This window comes from Lontra canadensis, unplaced genomic scaffold (genome assembly GCF_010015895.1).
Source record: "Lontra canadensis isolate GAN:19392208 unplaced genomic scaffold, GSC_riverotter_1.0 scaffold97, whole genome shotgun sequence".
Taxonomy (NCBI): domain Eukaryota; kingdom Metazoa; phylum Chordata; class Mammalia; order Carnivora; family Mustelidae; genus Lontra; species Lontra canadensis.
The window spans coordinates 6,059,658-6,065,735 of NW_022631091.1; the positions used below are offsets into that span (position 1 = coordinate 6,059,658).

Sequence of the window (6,078 nt, forward strand, 5' to 3'; positions counted from 1 at the left end):
GTGTTGGTTCCCCTGGGGGAGTGGGGGTGGCAGGTGTTGGCTCGCCCACACACAGCCACAGGTCCCCACTGCGCCACCAGCCATGACCTTGCGTCTTCCCGTCACCTTCATGCTGCTCCACGATGTTACCTGTGGGGGAACCACGTGTCAGGGGCTCCGTCGTGAGATTTCCTTGCACCGACATCTTCTCCCTTGCTCGGCAAAGGTGTTCTGACCACATACTTCCGGGCTCGTCCAGGGAGGGGTGAACAGGGCACCAAGCCCTCCCAGTTTGGCAGAGGCAGAGGGCAGAGCATCTGCTGTGTCCTCCCCCCACCCCCACCCCTGAGCGCCCACTCCACGGCAGGCAGGGGGAAGGCCCAAACTCACCATTACACCGGGTGTCTGCTCAGTGCAGGGGAAGGAATAGAAATTCGACGATGCCAAACACAAAAGTCATTCTGAATTCAAAAGTAGGTCACAGCGGCTCCTCCCAGGCTTGTTTTCTCCGTCTGCCCGTCTCACACTCGCCCGCCCCGACCAGGCTCCGGGCAGATGGGAAGCTGTCCTCTGATGCTTCTCCACGAGCCCTTTGCGCTCTGACATACAGGGAGGAGGGCATTTCGTACAGGGTTGGACCTTTCCCCATGCCGCTTCCTTCCTTTAATGGGTCCCAGGAGGGAGCATAAGCCTTGGGACGGCTGCTGTGTGGGGGACAGTCCAGCCCCCCCGACACCACAGCAAGGGAAAGGTTTGCAGGTGCACCCCGGAATACACGAGCCGACCGACCGCTCCCGCTCAGCCCGAGCTCCCAGAAACTCTGAGCAACCTTGCCCAGAAGGGGAGAGAGACTTCAAAGCGCCGTCCTAAAAAAAATACCCAAACGAAATGCAGAGCTGGGATGAAGTTCAGAGAAACAGGCCACCTGTGCTCACAGATGATTCAGAAAATGAACGAGGTGCTTCAAATTATCATCGGGTTGTTGGGTGGTCTAACGGGAATTTGTAATTTAATCCAGCAATGCCAACCTTGAGGAGAGGACGAGCAGCAGCTGTGGTTTCTGAAGAAGATCATGTTAGAAGCAATTCCTCGAATGGAGCAAGGACTGCGAGGTCAGCGTCTTGTCGCCCCTACGGCGCATCAGGCGCACGTGAGATCCTATGAAGTGGAGACGACATGACGCGGCTGATGCCTGGAGGGGAGGAGAGCCTGGCCGGAAACCGGGTGCGGCGGTCCCAGGAACACGGCCTACGTCCTCTCAGGGACACCACTGGAGTGATGGTGACCGCCCTTAGTCCGTGCATGTGGCTCTGTGCTGGCTTGGTGGCCCAGGGCAGGGTGGGCTGCGAGGCCGTGCCCTTACTCACCTGGTCGCTGGGGGTTCGTCCGTGGTCCTCCATCCCTGCCGAATGGCCTCACGTAGACCTGGGTTTCCAAACTGGGGTTTTCCTTTTCTCTCTGTGATTTATTGTTTATTAAATGCTTGTATCCGTCAGCTTGGGCGGCCACCAGATACTGCTGGCCGGGCACGGAGACAGCGGCAGAGACTCACGGGCATCCCCGATCAAGAGGCCAGCTGCGCGGGTCAGGCGGATGGCTGCCCCCTCCCTTCCTTACCCACGCGGGGTCCGGACGGAGCCACCCTTGGGCTCTCCCTCTGGAAGGAGAGCAACACTGCTGCGCCCGGGCCCACCCAGGGGCCACATGTGACCCTCATTTCTTCACCCCACCTCCAAACCCAGCCACCATGCGGCGGAGGGAGGGGGAGGTTAGGGCTTCAGCACAGGAATCTGGGGGGACTGAAGCTTTCATCTGTAAGACTGTGCGGAGTGAGTCACTGGAGTGACCTTGCGGGTCAGCCCATCCCTCGTAAGGAGCTGAGCCGGTCCTTGTCCTCCGTGTACCGTCGTCCGGACGTAGCACATGCTACAGGAACAGCTTCAGTTCTACGACGGCTCCCGGTTCCACGAAGGAGACGTTTGTATGTTTGGACTCATTTAAAGCTTGGCACAATCCCACCTTCTTCCCTCCTGCCTTCTCCCGAGGGGGAAACTGGGGTGGGAAGCGCATTTCCACAGAAGGACAGTCTTCGGCAGTGGGGCCGGCTCCTGAATCCAGGGCTCCCAACCAGGTTTGCTCCCCTGCGAGGCTTGGCCACGGTTATCTGGAGCCTTGGCCGGGTCGCAGGGGTGGAGGCTGATCTGTGTGAGGGTGTGTCCTGCTCCTGCTCGGTCTCAGGGACAGAATGACCTCGTGCTCCGGGAGTGGCTCGTGAGCCCTGATCTGGGAGCCACCTGGAGTCAGGGTGGCGTCCATACTTCACCCCTACCTGCTCCTCCTCTTCCCACCCTGCAGGGCCGGTGCCGCCTGCTGGCCACCTCACCAGGGGCTGGATATGTGCCAGCTTTCCGATTAACAAAGGGCCTTTGACAATGGCTCCAAGACTGCAAATTCCAGCCGCATTCCCGAAGGATGAGACAACCCGCTCCAGTGACAGGCTTGGCACCAGCCCTGGGATCAGGAGCCGAGCCACGGGTCTGAGGCTGCTTGGGGTCCTCTTCTGCGTCCATGTCCCTACTGCTCCTTTGAGCAGCCTGGTCACAGACTCAGTCGTCCCACTTCCCACACCCCCGCCCCTGTGGTCTCCCTGGGGCCCCGTCCATGTCATGGCGTCCATAGCATCTTCAAGGCTGATTTTCAAGCCACACCTGCCATCCACGCCATTCTCGTACCTTTCTGCACTGCCCAAGCTGGATTCCTACCCCCATCAGCAGTCGTGCCCCACCAGCCGCCCCCCTGGCTCGCCCACTTTCTCAGCTCAAGAGCCTGGAGGCCCCTGAGCTCCACTCCCAGTGCCCAATGCCCACCGCCCTCCCCCGACCCACACCACGGCTGCACCCCGAGCCCCAGCACTTGGCGCTGGACGGCCACACGGGTCAGCCGCAGCTCTCTGCGCAGAATATCCGCCCCATGGTGGCCTGAGATGGGAACCAGAGATCAGACGCTGCGCTTCCCTGCTTGTCAGCGGGGGCTCCCTACCTCCCCGGGGCTAAGCCCCCCTTGCTGCCAGCTCCCCTGGCCCAGCGCACGGAGCTGCCCCAGGCAGCACATCCACACCGGGTGTCCGTGGTTGAGCCCGACAAGCTTTCCCTGCCTCTTGCTGCTGTACCCACGGTTCCCTCCTGAGGGTCTTGTCCCCCAGAGCCTCCCATCGACATTTTGTCACCATGCAGGCTCCTCCTCTCTCCACCACCCTGTCCCCATCGTGCTCTGCTCCTGATGTCCCCCGACCGTGAGAAAGCAGAGCCTGAGAGAGGGGAGGACCCAGGCTGGGATCAGGAGACCATCCCATCGGCCCGTCCACACCCGCAGGATTGTTCAGCCTTAACGGGGGAAGATCCTGTCTCTGGCTGCAGCACCGGTGAACTTTGAGGACACTGCCAAGAGCACTAGGCCAGACCCAGAGGACAAATGCTGAATGACTCCAGTCCCATGAAGCACCTCGAGGAGTCAGGTCCTGAGACACAGAAAGGAGAACGGCGCAGGCCAGGGGCTGGCGACAGGCGAGAGGTTGGGGTGGTGGTGGACGGTGACAGCTGCCATCGGGCCATAAGGGTTCTGGAGATGAACGGTGTGGACGGTCGCCTGACTGTGTGCGTGAAAACGGTTCCACGCCAAACGTGCCGTACAAACGCACGCGTGTGCACATGCACACTCTGGGTTGCCCCGGGTCGGCCCACGCCCTCTGTGCCGGCCGGCACGGTCCCGGCGTGTTGGGGCCCCGTGCAGCAGGATCCCATTGCCCCCACCCCACGGTCCACCCCCGGCGACCGGAGTGAAGCTGCGGCCCGGCTGGTTTGCCTTCAGCGGCGCTCCGTATCCAGGTCACCGGCAAGGTCTCCCAATCGGGATCCTTCCTCTGCGTGTCCCAGAGCAGACTCAGGGCCCCAGCGCTCACACCCCTGTTGCCATGGCATCCTGGCTCTGACACATTTACATACGCCAGCCACGGCGCAGGAGACACGCCATTGTCCCCTCGCATCCCCTTCCGAGCCCTCCCGGGTCCAGGGCGGGGCCGGGTCCAGTGCTCAAGGCCTCGATGGACCCTCGAGCATCTGCTCCAGCTGCGAAGACACCGGTGGGGGCTGTTTCCAGAAGGAGACTCAACCGCCTCTGCTTGTCGGGTTTGGAGACAATCGTCCATCTCGCCCGCGGAGGGAGAAACTGCTATTTTTGCCTCCGCAGACGCCGTCAGAGAGCAACGCTGGGAGCGGGGAAGTGGCGCGGGACGGCCAGCTCTCCCACGGATGCTGGGCGCAGGGCTCTGCGGCTTCTGTGCAAAGAGCCGGATGCCGGCCTCCGCAGCCCCGGGGACAGGCTCCCTGGTCACCGTCACTCGTACCTGGGCTTTCTTGCTGCTCCCAGAGACGCAGCTGTCCCCAGACGACTGTCCTTCTGTGCGCGGCTTCTCGCGTGGCCCTTCTCCACCCCCGCCTCTCGTCCTCCGGGAAGCAGGAATGGGAGAAACCCCAGACAGGCGAGTCCATGCTTCTGCGGTCTGCTGGTGCTGTGCTCAGCACCACGGTCCTGCGTGGCCACCGGGTCTGGAGGAAGGCGGGGTCTTGGCCACAGGGTTCCCGGGAGGCAGGGCTGGTGAGGAACGGGGAGACCCAGGAGTGACCGCAAGTCAAGGGCACCAGGGACGGCGATCCAGGGCCCCAGAAGACACGCGGTCCCTGGGGAAACGCTCCGTCCATCGTGGAGAAGCTGACCGCCTGAGGGGGATGTGCGTGTCAAGTCAAATTTCCAAACACAAGTGGACGACTGTCGGACCGGCCGGAGCCCCGACGAGGCCCATGTGTCCCTGCTGTCCCCAGGCCGCAGCTCCCCCTCCCGTGCCCCCTCGCAGGGCCTGAGCGGAAGCCGGGTCACATGAGAAGTTCCTCTCCTGGGCACGTTTTTCAAACACAACATGTTCTCCAGAAAACATATCCACGGGAAAGTGTTGTCATGACAACTGTGAAGCCTCGAGAGGAGGGGCTGGGGGAGGCTGAGCAAGGACCACAGTCGGGTCGTGGACACTAGCGAGGTTCCCCTCCATCCTGCTGGACAACGCACAGGTTGCTCCCCTGCAGCGGGTCCTCCAGGGTCTCGGGGCCAGCGGGAAGGGGCTGCTTCCTCCCGTCCTCCCCTGGAAGCCGGGCTGGGACTCCCCCGTCCACAGAGCAAAGGCAGGCAGGGGCTGGCAGAACCCAGAGCGCACCTGCCTTGAGCTCAGGCCTGATGGTTAAGTAAAGCCCCGGAGGCCAGGAGCCCCCACCCGCCTCTGAAGGAGCCAGGACCAGGACCGCTGTGGGAGCATGCTGAGGCCCCTTGCAGGTGTTGGCGGGGAAGCCAGAACCTTCCTGACCCCACAGGGTCCAGCGAGCGGTCTGGGTCCCTCCATCTAGGACGTGTGCACACCAGAGACTGACCCGTGAGAGCTGCCTACCTGGGAAGTCCCAAGCGTTCTCCTCTCTGTCTCATCTGCCCATGGACGTGGCCCTTGCCCATGGACGTGGCCCTTGCCCATGGATGTGGCAAGAAGGGGACACAGTGACCACAGCCCACGGTGAGGAAACAGACCTCCTCCCTCTCCCAAGGGCTGATGTGAGAATCCCCGGCCTCAGACACTTGGGTGCTTCAGGTCCATAGGTCCTGGGCCTGCTCATGGGATGCCCGCACCCCCAGACACTCCACGGGTCCATGGCCACGCTCGTCTTACTCCTGTGCCCCAGGAGGGGCAGCCAGTGCCCCTGCACTGATGAAACTCCAATCACACAAGTGAGAGGCATAGATGAGGAGCCTGTTCTAGAGGCCGCAGCGCTTGTGGTGTCCACCTCTCGCCCCAGCTTCAGACAGACGGGACCCTCCAGCCCACTGCATTAGGGCTCAGCCTAACCTCCCTGCTGCAGCTCCTTCTCAGGAATGCGCTGGGCTGCGTGTAGAGGTAGAGGGCTCTGGCCTTCCCCCCGCTGAAACACGGCTCCCCTGCCCTGGGGCCTCCAGCCCTGTGGGGTGTCTTATCCCCCTGCTCACTGCCCCTAGGGCAGAAATCCA

General features: G+C 62.5%; 1 pseudogene; it reads left to right on the forward strand.

Annotated features, from left to right (window-relative positions):
• Nucleotides 1-4,078: 4,078 nt before the first annotated feature.
• On the forward strand, nt 4,079-5,033 carry LOC116854980 (annotated as a pseudogene).
• Nucleotides 5,034-6,078: the final 1,045 nt, after the last annotated feature.